Raw genomic sequence first — 24,931 nt, forward strand, 5'->3', positions numbered from 1 at the left:
TGTTGCCACCAACCAAACCTATCTCAGAGATGACAGTCAGAAGCAGGTCCCAGAACATGAGGGAGGTGAAGGTTGGGAGAGCCATTCTATCAGGTATTGTGGTCCCAAGCCATGTAGAGTTTTATAGATTAAAACCAGCAATTTCATTTGGGCTCAGAAGGATATAGGCGGCCAGTGCAAGTGGGCCATAACTGGTATTAAGTGATCAGACCATCTGATTCCTGTTATTAGTCTGGCTGCCACATTTTACACAAGCTGCAGATTCTGAACAGTCTTCAAGGGCAGGTTCATGTAAAATATTTTGCAGTGATCTATCTTAGAGAGATTGCCAGAGCATAGATCACTGATAAGAGTCTATCTCCAGCCAGATAGAGGTATAGCTGAGCCACCAGTCAAAGATGGTAGAAGGTATTCCAAGCCACTGAAGCAGCCTGAGCCCCAAGTGACAAAGATGGATCAAGAAGCATCCCCAAGATATGAACCTGCTCCTTCAGGTAGACGGTAACCCCATCCAGAATAAGTTGAAGATACCCTCACCCAGTCAAAGGAACCACCCTACAACAGCATCTCAGTCTTGTATGAGCTGAGCTTCAGTTGGTTATCCCTGTCATGGGCAGGCACCAGTTTAACACAGCTTCAACTGCTGAAGATGAATAGGAAAGATAGAGCAGTGTGTCCTCAGCATACTGATGGCAACATACTTCAGATCTCACTCAGTGTTTTCATGTGGATGTTAACTAACATGTGGGACAAGACTGACCTCTCGGGAACCTCATACTGAAGAATCCAAGAGGCAGAGCGATATCCCTGAACACCGCCTTCTGGACCCCACCATCCACGTAGGAGCAGAACCACTGCAAAGTAGCACCTCTCACACCAAACTCAGGCAGTTGCCACAGAAGGATGCCATGGCTGATGTATTGAAAGCTGCTGAGAGGTCCAGAAGAACCAACAGAGCCACACTCTCCCAGCACAGGTCATCATACAGGGTGACCAAAACTGTTTTCATGCCAAAACCAGGTCTCAACACCAACTGAAATGGATTCAGATAATCAGTCTCATCCAAGGGTGCCTGGAGCTAGTTGGCCACCACTCGCTCAAGAACCTTGCCCAGGAAAGGGATATTTGCCACCAGCCTAAAATTGTTGGTTTTTTCTGGCTCCAGGGATCATTTCACCGGGAGTTGTCTCATCACCACTTGTTTCATATGGCCAGGGACCACTCCTTCTCATAAAGAAGCATTAACCAACTCCTGCATCCAGCAGGCATTTCCCTCCCTGCTGGCTTTTATTAGCTGAATGGTGCAAGGATCCAGTATAGATTAGAAAGAAAGACAGCCCAATTCCATGCCTTCCTCAGAATGTAACTGTGCATGCAAATTCTGCTGTATTTCCCCCCCAAAAAACCTTTCACAACTATTTGCTTCATCACAAAACCCAAGACAGTTTTTTCAATGTCAGCAGGTTAGTCTATTGCAGCTAGTGTTAGTCTATTGTAGCAAAAAAACAACAGGTTCTTGTGACATCTACAGGCAAAGACATTTATTATAGCACAAGACTATATGCATGAATGTGTGTGCACGTGTGTGTGAATATGAGGTCAGAAGTGCAAAAAGTACTTGCAGTGACTACCATGTTGTTAATATTGCCTGTTCACAAGATAACACAAACATCTTGGCACTTGTTAAACCAATTAATAAATGCTGTTATTCATAAGAAAACATCCTTTATTTTGATTGAAAGTGCAAGAGGTAGAGTTGCATCTCTTAGAGAATTGCAACTCACTTCTCTCTATATGATTCAAGGAGAAAAGCAAATTTAAGGAACCTAATGTATTCCAAACAGCTCTAATATATGGAAACTTAAAAATCGGAGGCTATATAGAGTATTTCATTCCTTGATCATTTTGCCCTGGGTCAGCACCTTTTCCAGTTCTACTAGGTGCACTCTAGAGTTTTATAAACTTCTTATGATATTGGCAGTCTTATTTTTGATTCATTTTCTAATTATCCCCAACATGGAATTTGCCTTTTTATGTGTCAACATTTTCATCAAGCTGTCTCCCACCACCCCAAGTTCCCTTTCCTGGTCAGTCACTGTTTTCTCAGACCTCATCAGTGCGGATGGGGAGTTATCAGCTTTTTATTGCTCCAGAGTGTATAATGTTCACTGGATTACATTCAGCCACATTTGCCATTTGCGTACACAGTTTCCTAGTTTTCAAAGGTCCTTCTGGAACTCTTTGCTGTCCATTTTTGCTTTAATGGCCTTAAGTGAGATCATTCATGAGCAAGTTAAAAATCTCAATACAAATCCTTGGGGAACCCCACTGTTTACATTTTTGTAATGCAAAAACTGACCATTTATTCCCACTCTAATCACTTTGTTCTTTAACCAGTTATTGATCCAATAGCACATGCTATTTTTCTGATTCGTAGTGCAGCACAAAGAGGCAGGATAAGGGGGCAAGGAGGCAAGGATAATGAATCAAATGAATGTGATTCATGAATGAATGTGAAGGGGGAAGCAGCATTCCACATACTTATTCTTTGTTTTGGTGGGGAGGAGGGGAAAGGGTTCAGAGGAAATGCTTGGAGTCCCCATTATGTATGCCAACCATAGTGAAGGACATATGGACTCCCATGAAGCTTGTCCTGTGCAATCGTTTGGGAGTTCCCCCTATTCACAAGAAACTAAATATGGTTATTTGGACTCATAATATTTCACAGGTGTACACACACACACACACACACACACATATAACAAGTGGAGAAAGGCGCAATGGGAACCAGTGCAATTCATGTTTAATATATATACTCTTCAAACAGAAGCAATTATGTCAGCTTCAGTTTCTTCCCTGACTGTCAGATCCTCTTACTGAATTAATGAGTGGTTTAGTAAGACTTACAATAATGTAATGGGATAGATGTTAAGACTAATTCAACAGAAAATAAATGGATCATTTATTGCATATGCCAATGTTAAGATTGGAGACAAATAATGAAAGGGAAAAGAAAAGGGCATGATGAAGGCGGAAGTGCTTGGCTGAACGTGCTGCCAGTCACCCAGGTGGAATCAGCAGACTCACCACCTGGGCCAAAAGTTGGGGCGGGTGGGGACTGCTTTTGTTTAGCTTTGCTTAATACAATACATCATAGTGGCAACGCAGTATAATTATAACATCTGGCATGTTTAAGATTGTTCTTTGGTGTTCTTAATATCTATGCCCGATGACCCACCAACATAATCTCTCATCACGGCAGTGCCGTTTCCTCCTCCTCAGTTAAGTGCCTTCCATGGCCATTATCGTGTCACCATTTCTGAAGAGATCTATCACCTGTGTAGGTTTCACCTTGAATTTCAGGCTTAGAAAGCAAATCCCATATGAGTGATTGAAAGAGGTGTTTGAATCCCTTAGTGGGAGAGGAAGATCAGAATCCTGGAGACCTGAAATGCTTCCTGAAAACAATTATTTTCTTTTTGCAATATTTTTCTCAGTCTCTTATACCCTGAGATGTTACACATTCCTAATTAGTAATGTGCTTGCTCATAGTTCAAGGGTGTACACTCTAACAAGTAGAAAATCTATTATGAATGGCACCATCAGTCTGCCATGGTGTGCTAATGGGACTGAGCTATAATTCAAAACCCCTCATTAGAATCTTACCTCTGTAAGAAACTTTGCTGCAATCGTCTCAGGAATGTTTCTTCTCTCAGCCTCACCCCAACACTAAGATACTACAATATGTAGATACCTGCACTGGCTTATCTTACTGAGCTGCTTTCAGGATTATAAAGTAACGGCTCAGATCCAATCATACTTAAAGTAGATTAATGGGAATTTAAATCACGACTAACCTAAGAACCATTTATTTCAATGGGCCCACCCAAAATATGACTAAATATGGATCAAATCCCATTTATGTGAAGTGGTTGGAAAACTCTAATCTTGCCCTATTGATATTTTGTTTCATTATAGCGCTCCATAAATCTTTTGTAAAGGTGCAATGATGATTTGATTTTCAGTTAGGAAAGTAAGTATTTGAGATGGAACAGATGCTGGGGGAAGCAAAAGAAAGATCAAGTCGATTTTATAAAATCAAAACCAGTAAGAACACAGTCAGTTATTTGCATCGCATGAATAATTCCATTGGTCATGTTTTGCCATTTCTTGTCTGTTGAGGTGATCCAAAAATGGCCTTTTTGGGTTAAATTACTTAGGCACCATCGTGCAGAAAGAAGTCCTATTGACATAGGCATGTATCCAGCTTTTTCTTAGTACCAAGGTGAAAGAAGGGAAGGTGTTGCACACACAGTGGAGAATCACAGGAGCTTGTGAAAAATTAGAGTTCCACCAGTGAGGGAAAGAAATAGTCAAGGAGGAAATGTGAAGGAAAACGTTTGCTAGAGGTCTCTAGCAGTTCTTTGGAGGTAAGTCCTTCATTTGAACAAAGAAACATAAAGAAGGTGAGAAATTGCCTAAAAATTGCCTAGCAACACTAGCAGCTGGACATCAGGCTGAGAAGACAAACAGATCATCTAGTTAGTCTTCTCCATCACAGTGAGAGGTAATAATGATTTCTAAATTATTCCTGAATAACAACATAATGATATGAATTATTTCAAAATGAGCATATTTTTGAGATGTGTATCATATTCAGACAAAACCAACACAGAATGTTTCCATTGCTTCTTGAAGAAAAATAGAATTCTCTCTAAAGCCCACAGGACTGAAGCAAGCCAGAATGTTACTGTTTGTAACATTCTCTCTCCATTTCAGATATTATCTTCTGGTTTCTCTTCTCTAAGTTCTCATGAATAGAAATATTGGAGGAGGCAGTGTGGTTCAGTACCAGACAGCTTCTAATCCAAGGGTATGTTTTACCGGGGAAGGTCAACAATAGGACTGGGAGTTGGTAATTCTTCCAATACCACCAGGTTCACTTTGAAAAAAGCCTTAAACTGGTTTTCAGCCATCATAACTCCCTTGCCCCTGCACCTATCCTTCTGAAATTTTGCAGGTTTCTTACCCAGGGAGACTGCTATACTAGTTGCCAGGATAGTTCATACAAGTTGTCACCAAAACCAGCAGGGTTGGAGGGAAGGGGAGGAGAAACACTGCCTTCTGCCTCACAAAATGTGAACTTCTCCATTTCACATGAACTGTTATGCTGATCCTTCCGTAAAATTGCCAGTTTCTTTAATTTGCAGAGCAATGGTCCACACAGAATATCGGGGGGTGGACATGTTCTCTTCAGAATACCTTCAAAATGTCAAGGCTGATATTGTATAAAGAGCATTTGAAACATGGTATGCCTCTGAGGTCCCTCTCAGGAAGGGCAACTATCCCTGAAAATTCCACCTATTTCTGCCAGGAAATAGATATAATCAGTTCCCTGAAAAATTATCAGACTATAAAGGTATATAGCACAAATGCCCTTGCACATTTGTTCCAGACTTGGGACAGGCATAAACCTCTCCTATGGCAATACCATCTAATGCTAACAAAGGGGGGAAATAAAGTGGTTTTTTAATCCATATGATAATCAATGAAAGTCACAAAGATTTGGATCTCCAAATCTCAATTCAGTTTTAATACCCAAATCAGACTCCAAGACAAATTGAGGGGGTTAGAGCTCCCCACACTTTCTCTCTCATTTTTCCCTCAGTGCATACATACATATACTCAGAATGCAAATAAATGTTTCCTTCCTTCCTTCCTTCCACTTTCTGAAGCAAACACATTGCATCCTAGAGAGACAAAGATCCAACCTATAAATACCTCCTGAGGAAAGAATGAGATCTGTAATTCATAGTGATTGTGTCTACTCCAATGACCGTTAAAGGGGATGAATTAGAAGTTACAGAGAAAAGATACAGTAATATTATACTTAATACACAAATCCTGTAGGAGGTACGGAACTTTAACCCTTCCCTTGTGGGATTCCCAGTCCTGACTAGACCCCCTCCACCAGCAGTATATTACCAAATACCGATCCATTTGTACTTGCTCCAGAACAGTACATGGGCAGCATACATCATGCTGATCTTTTTTGCACTCTTACTCATTCCAGTTGCTAAGGCTGCACAGCAAATTTGCCACTGAAATTTAACTGTGCAGCAGCGAAAGAAAAAAGGGGGCAGCAGTTTTGCCCAAAGCAAGGTTCATGCTTTCACAAGGGGTTTTGCTGCACCAGTGCCAAAATTTGACACAGCCATGAAAAGGGTACAATCCTAGAGATATACCAGTACATGGATATCAACTCACTGAAGCTAGAAATACGTCCTGCTTACTTCTCATTTGATGATACAAATCAGGCTAAATGGAGGGGGTTTGTTTGCAGACTTCTATCTCCAAGATAGACTGCAGTGAAATTTGTGCACATAAGCACAAGCAACCATGTGGACCTAGTAGTATTGGCTGAGCAAAATTAGCTGATTTTGTGATTTTGCACAAATAAGCACCCAAAAAACGCATGGCTCTAGCACATTTGTGCAAATGTGAACAATTTGTGCAAACCACAATTGGTGTAAATCACTTGGTGGAGCACCCATTCTGCCAGAGTCACATGGTTTGGAGGAGCTTATTTGGATGGATTTATTTTCTAGTTAGAATATGCAAATTGCATCTGAATTAAAGACAGAGCTTGCTGCCAGTGCAAGCCTAATGAATTAGAACCCAGGAGGCCAAATCATGAAACACTGGTTAGATTTTTCACCTCCTATGCGGCACCTCATCTGCAGATGCTATCCACTCCTGTTTTACAGTAAAAAAAGAAAGATGGGGACAGAAGTTCTTTACATGAGCATCTGCTTTTGATCTAAAAAAAGAAGAATTGGTGAATGAACAGAGGCATTTAGCTGGGGAATCCATCTGGAATCTCACTGCTGGAGGTAGCTGGGAAGATTTTCTCAGTAATGGTGGAAAAATACTTAGCAGGAAGAAAGCTCTCCTTGCTGAACAATCCATTTGTAACATCTCTCATGAGTATGCATAATCCATGTTATCACACAGGGTGCCTTGTTTTGTAGACATTTGAAATATTCTGTAGTCTTACTCAAGATTAATCAATCCTTCCTGATTCTCCCATTCCTAACCAAGGAACCCATCTTGCCAGGGAGTGAATTCAGGTGCATTGACATCTACAAATGGACAAATGAGTGGTGTTTGATCTTGCCAAGATTCTCCCAACATCAGTTCACTTCTCATCTCTTTTCAATTTCTGCTCATGTTTGCAATCATGTTTGTTTTGTGCAAACTGAGAACTTACACAAAACTAACAGCTGTTGAATGCGAACATGATGCAAAAATATTCCCAGGTCTGCATGAATTTCACCCAGGTTAAAATGTGGGGCTTTTAAAATTCACACATTTTGTTTTTAAATGAGAGCAAAAACTGGGCAGGGAAATGGGCACAAATCAAAGTTGAGTCCATGTTCAAGACTTTCTGGCATTTTTAATGGATGTGTTCCGTTGCTCATGCTTGTGTTTGAGATTATGAACAAGGCATACTCACATGTTTTGCAGCCAGACACAAAATTATCATATGACCCTATTCACCGGGAGGAAAGGCAGGTAACTCATGTAGCTGTGAAGAACTTCATCTGTTGGAGGCTCTGGCCTGAGCTCAGTAGAAGCTATCCATGGTCCTGAAATCTATCTCCAAAACAGGTTCTTCATGATGGAAGACCATGGCTAGTTCTTAAAAAGCTCAAAAGAAATCCTGCAGTGAATTATGACCCCCAATGGTGTAGAAGTCACGGACTTCCCCTACCTGTTCACATTCTTATTTTAATATTTAACAGAGTTGAGTTTCATGGTCCTATGTATATTTACTCAGAAGTAAGTTGCATTAAAGTTACTTCTCAGTGAGCATCTTTAGGATTGCAGGTAAGCTACTTAAATGGTTCTTACCCTAGAACACCTGAAGAAGAAACCTTTACAACTTATCTTACCTGATAATTTGTTGCACATTGAACCTTCATATTAACACACTTAGCATCTCTATGACTTTTCACTGTGCATTGCAAATTGGTAGGAAAGATTGAGCATACTAAAAAGTATGAAAAATGACTTAGGACTGAACAGATGAAGACCAAAACAACAACAACAACAAGTGGGAAAAAATCCTTCTTCATGAATGTCCCACAAATAGACCTGTGCTAGGAAATTCACAGGAATACAATTTTCATTTGACATGTGTTTACATAGTCTAATATTTTGCATAACTCTTTTAAACACTCTGCATCCTTTCTGATGAGCACAACTTTTCCAAAAGATGCAAGTGAATTGCATCATGGTTGCCTCCATTGTGCCATAATAAGGATAGATCTTGTGTGTGGAGGGGGGGAGGGTACCCCCTTTATTCTTTTTAAGAAATGGAGGAAAAATGACGCTATGTATTCTTTCACTGAGTCTTTGTTATTGGTCTCAAGGCCATTTTAGGAAAATCCTATGCAGTAATGCAGCAACCAATTTCATCAACTCTGGAGATAACAGAAAAAAGAAAAAAAGATGCCTGGAATCCCCTAGCCAAGGATGGAAAAGTCACTGTGTTCTTTGTCCAAGCCTCTGCAGCTGAATGAAGGAAACTAATTGACATTCAGAACCACCCTTTGGTACAGAATGATTTCATGTGTACAATACACATTTCCTCCTTCAGCAAACACAGTTCTGCCTTCTTTTTTAAATCTGTGTTTCATGCATTAATCAATCGATGGTTGTCATTCCTTCAATCAGGGTTAAGGTTTTAAATTGAAACTGAGGGTGCAACCCGTCAAGCCACATCTAAGCACTTTAAGAACAACTAAATGCATTTCATTCCCCTGCTGAAAGAAGCTGCATTTAAACATACCTCACTTCACACATCTGACCTTTGCATATGCAGAATGCTACCTTCACAACAGGACTTCCCTACCCTCTCCTTCCCTCTGCCCTAATTCTGATCTAAAGTATATCCCAAGAGAGCTGGGCTACTGACAAGGGGAAGAGAACCCAACTTATTAGAGATCTAGACTTATTAGCGTGGACTCACTGGAATATTTGGAACTTTAGCTAGCCGTAACTAACCTAAGGCCATTAGTTTTGGCAGGAGTCCTCAGGGCTAGCAGCAAGAATAGGAATGGATGGGAACTTGCCAAGATGCCCAAACCCAGAATAGTCCCTCTGACCAAAAAAAAAAACCTGGGCTTGTTCCTCCTCTTCACCACTTCAGTCTCCTTATACACCAACCTCTTGCTCAAGCCAGGGAGGAGGAGGAGGAGAAGGAAAAACACCATGGCCTGCTTGTTCACTGACTCTCTGCCTGTCAAACAAGGAAGTGCTGGGAGGAGCAAGAGCAGCAAACAACACTGTCGATGAGAAGATAGACTCCCTGAAGGAGGGATGCACAAAGAGGCAGTTTTGCTCAAGGGCCCTCAAAGATATGGGACTCCTTCAGGCTGACACTTGCTTTACTGTGACTAAATCTGCATCCAACCCATTATGGATAGGTGTGAAAACTGGACTGTGAAGAAAGCTGACAGAAAGAGAATTGATGCATTCAAAATATGGTGCTGCAGGGGAGCTCTGTAAATACCCTGGACTGACAAAAAAGGCAAACAAATGTGTCCTAGATCAAATCAAGCCAGAGCTTTCCTTTGGAGCAAAAATAACAAAGTTGAGGCTGTCATAAACTGGGTACATCATGAGAAGGCAAGCCTCCTTGGAGAAGACCATCATTCTGGGGAAAGTTGAAGGCAGGAGAAGGAGGAGGAGGAGAAAGACCAGAGAGGATATGGATTGACTTCATAAAGGAAGCCAGAGCCTGGAATTTACAAGAGCTGAACAGGACTGTCATAGATAGGGCAGTTTGGAGAGCTTTCATTCATAGGATCACCCCTAGTCACATAACAACAACCCATTACGTAGAATGAGGTACCAGTCTGAGGTGGACAGTGCCACCAGAAATGGCAAGTGAAGTTTAGGTTCTATGATATGTATGGCATTTCCCCTTGTTAATTGTAGCCCAATGCAGTGATTCACCTACCTAAGGTAGAGACAGGATGTATGTGAGTCAATCCCTGAACTCCTGGATTTGTCATAGAGTTCCATGCATTCTGTGCGAAGGTATGAAAAGGGGCTTTTAAGTTTGCTTGGTTGTGTGAACTGGCTGCATTTTATTGAAAGGCATTGGCTTAAATCCTAATGTTCCTTCTGTGAATGGAACAGCATTCATGGAATAGATTTGGGAATCTGTGAGGGATCACTCACAAAGGTGCCATAATGCTACTTCTATTCAGGAATTTGCATTTGTGAACTAATCAATCATCCTGAAATGTTTATCTGAAGGTAAGGAAATATACTATGTCAGAGAAAAGATGGCGATAACACAACAGCTGTCAGGTTCCAGGCAGTTGCTGGAAAGGAAGCCTGTGAAGAGGGCATCTGTGGAAGAAAATGTGGGATTGATGACTTGATGGGCTGCCAACTGAGAACAGGCTACTTGGAACAGAACAGTAAAGGCAATAACCAACATTTGAAACTGCAGCTGAGAACTGTGAAGAATTTGAGTTTGATCTAGGTTGATTTGCTGTTGTTAGTTAACTGGCTGCTGGAAAATCGAATATTGATTTTCGGTCAATAGTAGTTTCACATACGCCCAAGCAGAGTGGTTGCTTTCACATTGTCAAAAATAAGGGAAATGAATCACCCTCCCCACAACCAAAAAATGCAAAAGGGTCTGGATTTGCATTTGGGTTGTACATGCTAATTTATATGGTATGTGTAAATTTAGAGATACCTACTATAGGATGAATAGATAAGCAATGGCTCCCAGTCTACTGTCCAGGAACTAACTGGCTCCAAATTCAAGGCTCCACCTCACTCCCTTTCACTCTCTTTTAATCAGATTTGGGCTGGGCAGCTCTTCAAACAGAAGAGTTGTTCATATAGAGAACTGTCATCTGTAAAGCAGGCACAAAGCTATCCTGAGATGTGCCATAAGGCACCAACTGCTCTTTTCTGAAGACCTGGTTGATGTAAACATCCTATAGTTTTCAGTGAAGGTGAAAGAAAGAGTTTGCTAGGACAGTCATGTCTTGGGATTTGCTTGGCAGCAGTTAGTCATGCTTGAAATCAGAATCACCTTGGCCTTTTTTTCCTAAAGCAAAGTTACAGGAGAGTTTAAAGGGGAAATGTCTAGGGCACAGTGTCTCCCCCTCACTTCCTGGTGTGCACATGTTGTGCACCAGCCATTTTCCAAAACCTGACTGCTTTGTGTTTCCCTTTATGCCTATTCCCCAATCTAAAGAAAGGGGGGAATCCTACATTTTATCATTGATCTCAGGTAAATTCTCAGCTCCTATTCAGAACAGGCACTTCAGAAGGTTAGGGAAGGAAGACAGATGATGCTCAGATCAATCATATTCCAGCCGCCCAATGTTTTCTCCTCTCCACCTTCCAGAGTTACCCCTTTCCCCTTCTCAGAGGCTAATTTTCTAAACCTGGAGAGGCAGCTGGAGTGCCTTTCTCCACACCAGTTACAAGGGGAGGGCAGGAGCAACTGGATCTGACCCTCCCCCCCACAAACACCTAAGAGATTGGAGTGTTACGACTGAGCCATTCTGTGGTTCCTTGGGTGCTTGCTCAGAGACATTCAGATAGTCCTTGCCATGATATTTCTTATATGTAATTACAATTGCAATCCTTCATTACAATCCTTTCAGCCCCAGACAAAAACTGCATTATTTTCTAGGCATTTTAATAATTGATTTTATTTTGTATACATTTTAATGGAATCAGGTTTTATATAGAATTTTAACTTACACTGTTTTAACTGTCGTGTCTTAACTCTCATCTGTACATTGTGTATTGTTTATATTGTGGTTCTGTTTTGATATTATTATACCACTGTTCTGTTGTTGTTATTTAATTGGTATACGTGATTTTATTTTGTTGCTTCACTGTTGTCACCTTGTAATCCACCTAGAGTTCCACAGGACTGTTAGTGTGGAATAGAAGTTTAATAAGAAATGTGTTACTTATTTACAGTGTCCCAAATATTTATTGTGAGGCATTTAACTATGATGGATGTATGGAGGGCAATCCTGTGTAGGTTTACTCAGATGCCAGTACCACTGTATGCAGTGGACCTTTCTCCCTAGACTGTGTATACATGCATACTTGGTACTAATCAGGAGGACTTACTTCCATGTAGACAAGGACTACACTGCAAGGACAGTCTTGCTAAGTAAAGCTTTGCCCTGCCCCAGGCTTCTCAATGAACTTGGCCTTGCACACATCAGAGGATTTCAACAGAGGTATTTTAGCATGGTTCCCAACCCCAAGTCCCCAGATGTTGTGGAGTACAAAGCCCACAATTCACATTAATTGGCCATGATGGGGATGGTGGGAGTTGCAGTACAGTGTCATCTGGAGAGCCAAGTTTGGGAAGAGCTACTTTGTTACCTCTCAGTGAAAAGAAGGGAAACCCTCTTGTGACCAGGAACATTCCATTCACATGTAATAGATCCCAAACTAAAAAGCCAGTTGAGCAAATAATCTGTATGGTCTGCTGCTTTCAACATAATCCAGTGAAAGCTTTCTGTGATCAAGCCCAGCTGAAAGCACTGGAAATTAATTTAATTATGACAGACTTAACATGATTCTGATTGGGGTGACTTATGTGTGTGTGTGTGTGTGTGTGTGTGTGTGTTTCACTGTTAATTTGTAGGGAAGTTTAGTTCATATTTAAAGATTAAATTCACATTATCTGAAGTAACATGTGAATCAGAATGCAATTGTCCTTCCCTTTATATTCTTCTCCAGATGTTGTAATGCAGTCCAATTAACATGGCTCACACACAAAAAAGAGAACATTAGAGGAAAGTGTTTGCAAAATATGCACATCTTAAGGGGAATGTGTACAAAAGTGAGTGCTTTTTGTGGATTAATTTTACCAAAGAATTTGAACAACTGACAGAATGAACTTGTGCTCTCAAAAAATGAAAGCTGTAGAAAACGAAACAGAATCATACATCCCTATTGATTTGATTTTATCTGTTGTTTTCTTCTCTCCGGTTCCTGCCTGATTATAATGGAAGGCTATTTGCTGGCATTGAACTAACTAGGGAAACTTGGCCTATGGCACGTTGGCACAAACTTTTAAATATATTTTCCCATGCTCTTATCTTTCAGAATGGGACAAGCTAGATGATGAAGCAAGCCATTGGCTCACAAAATAAAAGGCTTCACACTTTGCCAAATATATTAAATTCAGCCCTGCAAATCTCATGGCTCAGTTTTCCATTCACAGCTGCTTTATTTACCCCATAAATAATCATTCGGGTATATTGACAGCAGATTGGTCAGCATTTGAATTTTTGAAGAACAATTTGCGTGTTCCTTTGCTCGTTTTGTTCTTTTTTGTTGTAAGTGCGGTTTTACAGTATGCTTTGTTGTTGTTTTAACTGGATTGGCTCCAATTCTTCTTAGTCATTTCCTTAGAAATATAGGAACAATTCAGGGATAGCTTGGCTTAAAACATGCCTGTTCTGATCAGTTCAGACCCCTCCATGCCCTCATAAATGGGTTCCACTCCATATCTCTCCCCAAGCCACAAACCCTCTGTTATCATCTTGCAGATAAAAGTGCAAACAAAATCCATGGCAACATATAATTTGAAGTGACTGGAAAGAGACATTTATGAATCCATGCTGGCTTATTCACCTACATGAGTCACAGCCTCCCTCCATGGATATTTATATTTTCCCAAGATTGGCACCACCTATTTGTGATTGTTTTTCTGGCAACCTGATTTTCACCATTGCTTATTCTTTCCTAGCGGTTCCCTATTTAGAGATGAATTCCAACTGCTCTTATGCATTATACCTCTATTTCTTATCAGCTTCCTATTTATGTCACAGCAAGACCCTTCAGCTATATTGCTTCCTGGGAACCTATCACTCATCTTTGTCATTTAAATAATCCATGTATTTATATCCTACCTCTTCACCTGTACTCAGCCCCCGAATATGGTTCACAAAATAATATAAACCTGGACAGAGACAACCCAGTTTGGGACGGAGGAGAAATTAATCTGTGGGTGCTCCACATGCCAAGCTGGTAAGAGGTGCCCATCCTCATTTTTCTCTCTGTGACCTAGCATTTCACCAATTATTGAAATAATGTCCCTTTATTGGTCTCAATAGAGAGAAATTAATTATGTTAGAATGAAACTAACATAGTTGAGTGTCCCAATCCTGGGGTCAGGAGACTGAAGGAATTCTGTGAGAAGAATAACCTGTTCAGGAACCTATCAGATGCTTCTTTAGGACACTTTTCTACAAAAGTACTTAAGCAGGTTTTGCTCCGAGAACAGAATATCATGAATCTTATCCTAAAGGTAAGTGTTATAACAAACATAGCCCGAAGTGCCTGATCCTGTCTAATCTTGGAAGATAAGCAGGATCAGGCCTGGTTGGAATCTGAATGGGAAGCTTGAGTCCTGAACTGAGCAGGTGGTTGGACCCAATGACCTGCTAGGCCCTTCCAGCTGTATGATTCTGTGGTCACATACAAATATGTAAATAAGCTAGGATGAACAAATTTGTCAATATCATTTTTTCTTGGTTTCTCATTTTTCTTATCTTAACTTTAGTTCTTCTCCAACTTTGGGTTTTGTTTTGTTTTGTTTTTGTTTTGTTTTTGTTTTTTTTCATATTTCATTTTTGTTTGTCCCAAAGGGAGGTTTCGGTTTTCAAAGAAATGCTTAGCATGAAAATTCATAACAATCCTTCGAGTACATTCAATTGTGCATGCTTTGTTACCTAATATATCTATTTTTTCACACAATTTTCCTAATTCAGTGCATCTTTAATGGTCTTTTCCTTAATATAGGGATTTTTGTACATATTATTTCACTGGAAAATTCTACTGCAACATTTGGAGAAGTGCAAATTTAGAAGGATAACAGAGTTTCAGTTTGCATACTTGTTTGAAATTAAAGAATTAAGTCATTTCATATTAAAACATGAATGGAACTAATTTGCTCCTTATTCTTAGAATGAACCATTACCTTTTAATTGGTGGTCTTTATTCCCATTTAGTATTTTGTTAGAGGTTCTGAAACTTCTGATAGAGATAGAGAGGCTGAAGGAATATGAATTCCAATATAAGCTAACCTCAACTGCACCCCCTCCAGTGGTATGCGCCCACCTTCTAAATGTTATTTGAAAAAATGCCTATTTTAAGAAAAATGTATTTGGGAATGCCTCTATAAATGCAAACTGAAATCAGAATTCACATGCTATTTTTTCTTTATCACAGATTAGTGAGGAAGCGGGACAGGCGGGAATTGGGAATGAACACATGTAGAAATGACATGGACTGAAAATAAAGAGATTCATCCATCCCTGGAGCTGTGACAGAATATACATTCATAACCAGTTGGCATATGTGATGATATAAGACAATTGCCAACTGCAGTTATTGCTTGTATCAGATGGATTCTATAATCCCTCATATGCAAATAATTAATTGTTCTTTCATTTGCATGTGATGCAAAAGGCCAGTTTTTGCAAACCATTTTGCCAGTGCAGTTTTAATTTCCTTCATGTGTAGTTCTCGTTAACAGATTGATGAATATATTGCCAGTATTTTCTTTGGCCCATCATCTCAGCATCCAGAAGAAAATAACTTTAAAATGCTTCCATTGGTATGAAGTACAGTAGTCCTCACCCACTGATCCCAGATGAAACTTTATGGCAGCCAAATACAGATAGTCCAGGGACTCATTCAGCCCATCAGCATGAAATGAACAGCCGTCTTGCCATTTTAACATATCACGGCAGAGAAATCAAAAACCTTTGCATTAGCTTCTCGACATCTTGCACATTTACAAATATATAACCTCACCACACCATTTCCCACCTCCATAGGTCCAACAGATAAATTGTATAATCTAGTATAGTTAGCACATTAGGATTTAATTGGTGTTGGGCTCCTGCTTAGCTATGAAACCCTTCAAATTACTTTGAGCAAGTCTTTGTTTCCAATCCTAAACAGAGAGAGAGCAGCAAAGTTTCAGCAAAAAATAGATTCAGATACATATTCCATGTTTCTAATGACCCAGAGAGATCAGGCACCCAAAAGGGTTTCCTAATAGCTCTGTTTGCCACTGCAAAAGTATACAGGATGTCACCTCCAGTATCAGGGGAACTGTATTTGTGTACACCAGTTGCTGGGGAACCTGGACAGGAGGGAGTCTTTGCTTTCATGTCCCACAGATGGGATTTTCGTGGGCGGCTGGTTATCCACTGTGTGAACACAATGCTGGACTAGATGGACCCTTGACCTGATCCAGCATGGCTCTTCTGATGCCCCCGCCCCCCGCTCGCAGTCTGTTTTACAAGCAGTGCTTCTCCATGCCGGCACTCACATTTTTGCCACATTGCTCCTACATACACATGAGCTACTGCATGCCTTGCACCCCCCTTCCAAGGCCCAGAGCATCCCTGAATATCAGTCAGATTTAGAGGATCAATAGTTGCCCATTTAAGGAGTCCTACCAGACCTTTCTATACCCTCCTGGCCTGAGGGCAAAGCTTTCCCATCAATATGTGACTTACCTCAGCTTCTTCTTTCCTTCAACTTTGTAAAGGAACAGGAACAGTCATGAGCTCTTTAAGGATTACAGACAGTATCTAGGCTGCAATACAATAAGGTAGAATGAGACATGTGCCTCAGGCAGCAAGTTAGTATATTCTCCAATTCTAACACCACTAAATTCAGTAGAATTCTCTTTCAAATATAAATGTATATATATTACTATATGAGGTGTGTCCAGAAAGTAATGAGAATGAAATCACGACACTCAAGAAAGACTCTGCGAAGGGAGAAGCTGGCCAAGGTCACTTGGGGTGGAGTGCCAGGTATACATAGGAACACTGATCAGTTGCATTCCAGCCCTGTCAGAGGCCAGGCATTCTTTATTGTGGCATCCTGTTCAAGACCCTCGTATTAAGAAAAATGCACCATTTTGGTTATATGGATAACATCCAAAGAGCCACTACGTAGGCTCTGAATGTCATTCTACTTGAAGACTTCCAGGGATGCTGTGAAGAATGGAAAAATCACTGGGAGCATTGAGTACACTCACAAGGTGCATACTTTGAGAGAGACAATGTTCATTGTAAAATTTTTCAATAAAAGAATGTTTAAAATACCATTCTCATTATTTCCTGGACACACCTCACGTGTGTGAGTGTGTGTAGAGAGAGAGATTTATAATGCACTTTTTTTTCTTTTTCAAGGAACTCCAGGGGGTTCCCAAAGTTCTCCCCCTTTCCATTTTATCCGGACAACAGCAACTCTGTAAGTTATATTAGGCTTAGAGTCCATGACTTGCCCAAAGTCACACAACAAGCTCCATGGCTGACTGGGGACCAGAACCCAAATCTCACAAGTCCCAATTGCAGCTTTCTAAACATTGGCTCTCGTTAATAGGACTGGCTCTCATGAACAGGACGGAACTGCCAATACATACATATTGACAACAACAAGAAGAAATACTTGTCAACTTGTTTTGGATACATTTTGGATACTATTGATGGGAGGGGAGGGGAGAGTAAGGATGCAAGAGGAAATTGTTCAGTTTACTTTTTAATGTGAATTTAGCTAATTTCACACTTTCAAACCCACATGAGAGCTAAAAGGCAGGCATCCCACAAAATTAACACTTCTCTGAAGTTTGCAGTCAAATATTCCAAGCAAAACCTGTATTACAAAAATACATATGTTCTCAACATAACATTGACAGCATTAGAAATACACCTTTACTTTTTAACTTTATACTTTATAAATACAGCTTTTTGAGCCAGATGTACGCATCAAAACACAATAACAATAATCAGGACACAGAAGAAAACAAGAGCGGGGCAGGCACTAGCTTGGTGCCTTTGATGATATCTGCAGGTCACCAGCAGTAATGCTTGTAATGAAAAGACCCGGAACTCAGGCCCACAGGCAAAAATAAATTGCACCCGTTTTCATATGCTTACTTACATAAAGTTTCTCTGTGTGTGCATCTTTAAAAGATCCTGTCCCCAAAGGATACTTCTAAGAGAAAGAGATGCATGGCCAGGTGAGAGGAGGGATTTTAGGAAGAAAACACTAAGCAGAAATATTCTGGGGTTGGCAGTAGGAGGTGGAGTGTATATGTGAGCAAAATGTCAACCAATCCAAGGGGATCCTATGGGACAGAGATCTCTGGGAATTCTGCACCTCTATGTCAGCAAGTGCCCATAGACAGCGGGCCGGTGGGATAGATAGCTTCCCAAAAACTCAGGGCTCCAAGGGAAAGATTCAGGGTTCCCTAGTTGGTCATCCCCTCACACTGCAAGTGCTGCTCAATCCACCCAAGAAGGGAGGTCGGTTAATCTGCTTGGTGCCTGCAGGGACACAGGAACATCTCTCACTCAGTGATGCATGCAGACAACTCCTTCTGCAGTAACCAATTATTTCCTATGGAAAGGGTACTAGAACGACACATGGAAATGACGTGAAGTTCACAGCGTGAGTTTAACACATTGTTTCAGACAGCAAAGGACACAACAATTCCCCGCTACTATTGCATAATCCCTGCATCCCTCTACAGCAAGGGTGTCATTTACTCTGTAACTTTAAACCCATTCCCTTATATGTATGTGTGAGTGTATCTCATTTGAAGACTCGCTAAAGAGTGATGTGGCCATCAGATCATCCCCACTTAAAGAGAAACAAAACTGTCCATGCCCATGGTATAGAATCATAGAATTAGCGTAGGAAGGGACCAGACTGTGCAGGGTCAACTCCCTGCACAGTGCAGGACACCAAGTTAATTCATCCCTCTCAGATGACTGTCCAGTTGCATCTTGAATGCCTCCAATGAGAGAGAGCCCACAACCTCCCCAGGTCATTGGTGGTTACAAGTCTCCCCCATGGTGAAAACTTGCATTCAATAACATAATTGGATGAAGGGGTTTGCATAAAGAGGTTCTTAAAATTAAGTGTCTTGTTATTGCTAGTATTATTATTAAAAGTAAAAAAGTATCTTCTATTAAACCCATTGGGATTAATATCGGGGCTTACATTAACCACTCCATAGATACAGCTGTATCTATAGCACACAAGCAGCTCAGACAAGAATGAAAAGTCCCTCCTATCTGATAAGAAAGTTTGCCACACACAAGAAGACTTAATACAATTTTGTATTTCAGTTTATTGGAGTCTTTGTCCAAGTGAATGTTGTTCCTGAAACTGCATCCTGACTGGGATCTATCTGTTCTCAATACCACATTAGTTGAAAGCCTTTTTCCAAGAGTAAAATGGATAAAACCACAGAGAGTTAGTTTAATTTAAACAGTGCAAATATATGTATTAATACTCAGAAGTAAGTTCCATTAAGATCAATGAACCTTGAGTCATAATGACATGTCATTTTAAGAGTGTAGGTATGAGTTAGTCTTCTTGTTTTCCTTTACTTTAAAATAAGTACTGGGAAGCTGATCTGGATTGGAACACTACTAAGCCATCCACACAAGGGATTTGATCCATATTGGGACCACATTTATTGCATAAAGAGAAAATGTAGCTGCTAGCTTTGAAGAAATGTGCAATCTGATCCTCGGGAATCAAATAAAGGAATAAAAGGCACCAAGAGAGAACGTTTGGAGGCATTTCAGAAGCAGCTTAAAATTGTGGAGGTAGATAAAGATATGCTTTGTGCACATCATGAGAAAGAAAGACCCAATGAAGAAGACAATCATGTTAGGGAAAGTTGAAGGCAGAAAGAGAAAAGGAAGACTAAATATGGTATGTTGTAAGCCGTACAGAGACACGAGTAATGGACGGCATACAAGTTTAATAATTAAATAAATAAAGGTTGACTCCATAAAGGAAGCCACCACCTTGAATTTACAGGAGCAGGGCTCTTGTAGATAGGACATTTTGGAAAGCTTTCCCTCATGGGATCACCATATGTTAGAGATGACTTGATGGCACATAACAACAACAGAGCAAAGATCGCTGGTAGGGATGTATGGGGGAGATTTAGAAACAGAGAAACAAACAAAGCAAGTCAGAAGGGGTCTCCCAGGTCATCTAGTCTGACCCCCGGCTCTAGCTGGCTCTGCTCATGACATGCCTACTATATGGATGTCTAGCCTATCTTTGAACACCCTCACTCATGGGGCCTCAACTACCTCACGTGGAAGCCCATTCCATACCCTTGGGGTCCTATCTGTCAGGAAGGACTTCCTGGCATCCAAATTGAAACTTGGTGGAAGGTAAACTATGTTTTGAAGGTAAAGATAGGAAGACACATGAACAGGGAGTTAAGGAGAGATGTCTTGTGGTCAGTGATGGGAACAGTGCATAATTTTGGTAGCACAGTGAAGGGAGGATGTGAGAAGACATCAATCTGTAAAATTCAGTTTCTCTTTTATCCGATTTTAAATTTAGTTCATCTCAAAATTTATTTTTTCATTCATAAGTTCAGGTCATCCTGAACCTTGAGTTGTTTTATATGTTTATGTGTTTAAATTGCATTATTTGTATGCACTTTTGTGCTAATTTCTTCTAAATGCATGCATTCAAGGTAATTTTGCTTTATACAGTTTTGTAAATTTTTCACATTCTCATCATGTATTTTAATGTGCACTTTCCTGTAAAGTATACACTTTTACACACTTGTTTGCTTGGCGAACTCTATAGCAAAATTCAGGAAAGGACAACTTTCAGTGGTTCATATCTAGCTCCAAAAGTACAACACTAGGCACATTTGCATAAAAAGGAAACTGAACGAAGGTTTCCCTGCATCACACATTCAGCAGATCACTTTAGGTGACTTCTCTACCATTCCCTCTGTCAGCCAATGATGTGAAGCAAAGACAAGGAGACACCCAGTCTGAGATCATCATGATCATGATTCATCTCATAGCTACCATGAGGAAGAGACAGAGAGCAACATCTCCAGTTCCATCCTTCATCACGAACCAATTCACAAAGAAGGGATAATTCCATATGCGTTCTTTGCTGGTGTCCATCAACACCTTGGGTAAGAATGAATTACTTCACCTTCTATACTGTAAGAAAGGGAAGGATCCCAGTCCTACAAGTTCTGTGTTTTGTGAAGCAACAGCAAATAAGTCTGCAGTTCACGGCAGCTGCATTTATGTAGATAAAAATCCCTTACTTAACAGTACTACAGTGCCTCCTAAAGATCAACTATGTATTAAGCAGGCTTTTTTCCTGTTCTGCTGAGATTTTGAAGGTTGTTTTCCCCCTCTGAAGCAAAGGACCATGTTCTGTTTGAAAAGGATAACTTAAATGACTGTGATAATTTTAATTGCTGGCTTTACTTTTTTCCCTTCAAGGAAAGAGGTGTTTTTTTTAAAAAATAAAATGTTCTTTTGAGCCATGACCTTGGTCTGCCTGATCTTCATCTGCCTGGATTTCCATGATAGCTGATTAGCTCCTGTGGATGGCCCAATTATAAGCTTTAGAAAATCAGTCAAAGAAGCAAATTAAGACTTGGGGAAGCATTAGCAAGAAAAAGTAATTTTCATCTTTTCAGAGTTGGAGATGAACAAAATATCCTCAGCTTTTCTGGTCATTAACAAGAATATCAGCATGGACTAACATAGTTATACAGGGTTTTTCACTTCTGATTTGTCTGTTGGGATCTGGTATTTGAAAAACATTCATATTCTGATTTATTTTGAATTATAAAAAACACTCCCTCATTTTTAGATTTTGATATGCTGCTTACTCTGTGTATATAAACTCCTTCATGACTAAAGCGATTCTCTGTTTATTAAGTCAACCAGTTCATCCAGGACTTCAGAAGAAGTTTTGTTGCATTAAGAACTCCATTCAACCTGCATAGAATTGAAAGTGAAATTGGCTTGTTTTACACAAAAGCATTTACATAAATATATAACTTTTTCAGAATTGCCTAGAAACATGCAATGGAAATGTTCCCATGTAAGGAAATTTGCATCAAAGGAAAAGTGCTGCCACGGGTCCACTAGGGGTGAGGGAGGGGGGAATACAAATTCTTGAAAGGCTGTCACACACAAACTGGCCAGGATCCCTTCTCAATCATTCCAGACTGCAGGACATGGAATAGTGGACTTAAGTCACAGGAAACAGATTCAGGCAGGAAAAAAAAATCCAGACTGTTAGAGAAGAAGTATGGCAATGGAACCAGTTACCAAGGGAGGCTGTGGGCTCCCCCACCCTGGAGGCATTCAAGAGGCAGTTGGACAGCCCTCTGTCAGGGATGTTTTAACGTGGAGTCCTGCATGGAGCAGGGAGTTGGACTTGATGTCCTTATAGCCCCCCTCCAACTCTACCATCCTATGATTCTATATTAGATTTATATCCCACTTTTTTCCTCTTGTAAGAAATCCGAGAAAGATTATGAAACATAGAAACAGAGTGAATCGGATGAGGCCTCCTCACACCTCTGGCCTGACCCCTGACTCCAGCCGACTGCTCATGACATGCCAATCATGTGTATGTCTAGCCTATCCTTGAACACCCTCACTGATGGGGCCTCAGCCACCTCCCGTGGAAGCCCATTCCATACCCTCAGGGTCCTAACTGTCAGAAAGTACTTCCTGGCATCCAAATTGAACCTTGGTTCCCTGAACTTTGCTCCATTGAACATGTCCTGTTCTTCCCTGCAGGGGAAAACAGGTCTCTACCCACCACTGTGTGACAACCCCACGTGTACCCATATGTTGCCAACAGATCCTCTCAGAGTCCCCCTCCTCTCTATTCTATGTGTATTCATTCAAATGTCTCCAAAGAGCTTCCTACACATACAGCTGTGCATGCATGAATGGACACACACAGAAACTGGAGACAGAGTTTCCTGTCCCCAGTCTACTGAACTTCAGTAACCATGGACACCAATTGCCCAAGAGCTAGAAATAACATATTTGCACCTGCAGAGAAGGGAGAGGATAGTTTGACTCAGCTACCAGCCTCAGACAAAAACTATACCCACAGAATTTCCAAAGAGGAAAGACTGCTCTATCACTAGTGTGAGATGACCTGGTTCAGAGATTTACAGAAGCAACTTCTTCAATTCCTGAGCTGATGTTGCAACTGAAAAGAACCACCCACATTTGCTGCAATTTTTGTCACAGGCAAACTTCAGCAGCAGCGTGTCAATGGGGTTGACCTCATGTGTGCTATGCATCAACACGACTTGGTCTCCAAGATTTCATTAAGGAGTCCTATGTAGGGTTATATGAGAGACACATTTCAGTTCAATTTTGACCACAGTCTCCCCAGTTCATACTTCCCTGGTGTAAACATGAAGGTGAAGGCAATTTTCAGTCCAGGGCAATACATTTCTAAGCTTGCAATGCACTTCATGAAACAAAAATGTGTTTCAAATAGAAACACAAAAAGTGTGTACTTTCAGAAATGTGCACAAGCATGCCTTAATCCCACGGAAGAAAAAAAATGCACATCCGTCAAGTATGCACACAGGTTAGGGAAATGTACACAACATTGGCATGGACTTTTGTTACAAAGAAAAAAGACAATGCTCACAATCTGATATGGATGTTAAGTCAGAATGTGCTTCAAGGTGGAATTCAAAGAACCTTGATAAGCTTACCTTTTGCTTTATTCACACACCTCTAGGGATCTGTACTTAATTCTAAAACACTTTATGGCTGACAAGTGCAATCTTTCAAAGAAATACTTAAAAGATGGAAAAATAGTATCAACAGTATTTGCTTTTAGAAAGATCTCTTTTTTTAATTGGGCTATAGGAACAGTATAGTCTCCAATACTATAATACTCAACCAGAGTTCTAGTGAACACAATGGGACAAACATTTGATAATTGTACATAATGTTGTGCTTTTAAGCATGGATTTCTTTGTCTTTAGTGCTGGGAAGATGGATCTAGAATCTGGAGTGATATCTCAGCCTGTTCTTCTCGAAATCTGTTCACACCCTCGAAATCTGAGAATTACATCAGCCCCCAAAATCCTTTCCAGGGTCACTGTCTTTCTAGCTGATCTATCTGAAGCTGTTAGCATCTTTGACAAAAATCTAGAGAGCCATGTTCCTCCCAAAATTAATACCAACATGTCATGTTGAGTTCACTGTGTTTATTTAGAACCCTTCTGCTACCCTTCAGGTCATATCTAGATTTTCCCTAATACAACAGAATGCAGGATGCTTGACAAACCTATAAATAAAGCCAAGTTTTCCTCTGCCAAATGACATCTTTGGATATGCATGAATGTTGATAACAACCAACTGAAGTCTTGGACAGGGGATTGGCTCTTTTTATGGCTTAGACCCATCTTCATTTTGCAAGCAACATTAAAGGCATGTATGCCGATCAAGCCAGATAATAGCACTGGTATCCTGATGTTGTGGATAAATCTAGCATTGTTGAGCAATGCATTATGCTCGCTAGATGGATCAATCATGGCTGCTGGACAGGAAAACAGGTGTTCCCAACCTAGACATGTTTTTTTCCTCAATCAAGCTTGGAGACATGCTTTACCTTGACAGACCCCAGACTGTGCTTGTAGAGTGCAAGGGTAAGAATGATCCATTGCTGGAAGATTCCACCATGTCTGGTGTCAAGAGTTGGAATGATAGGACACCTGCCAGGACCCACATCCCAGCAGTAAGGTCCCCAGAGCTTAAATTTCCTCCTCTTGAGCATTGCCACCTATTTTTTTGCTTGCTATTCCTTCTGACCCAGAAGCATGAAGATGCAAATAGTGGCAGCGGTGAGAAGGAGCAAGCATGATAAAGCTGCACTAGCAATGGAAAGGAGCAAGAGAACCCAGCAACAGTGCCAGGGAAGAGGGGGATGCAAACCCACTGAGAAAGGAAGGGAAGCTTCCAAGGGCTATCCAAAGCCTGGAGCA

The sequence above is a fragment of the Varanus komodoensis genome, unplaced genomic scaffold (genome assembly GCF_004798865.1).
Source record: "Varanus komodoensis strain SLA01 unplaced genomic scaffold, ASM479886v1 scaffold9, whole genome shotgun sequence".
Lineage (NCBI taxonomy): Eukaryota > Metazoa > Chordata > Lepidosauria > Squamata > Varanidae > Varanus > Varanus komodoensis.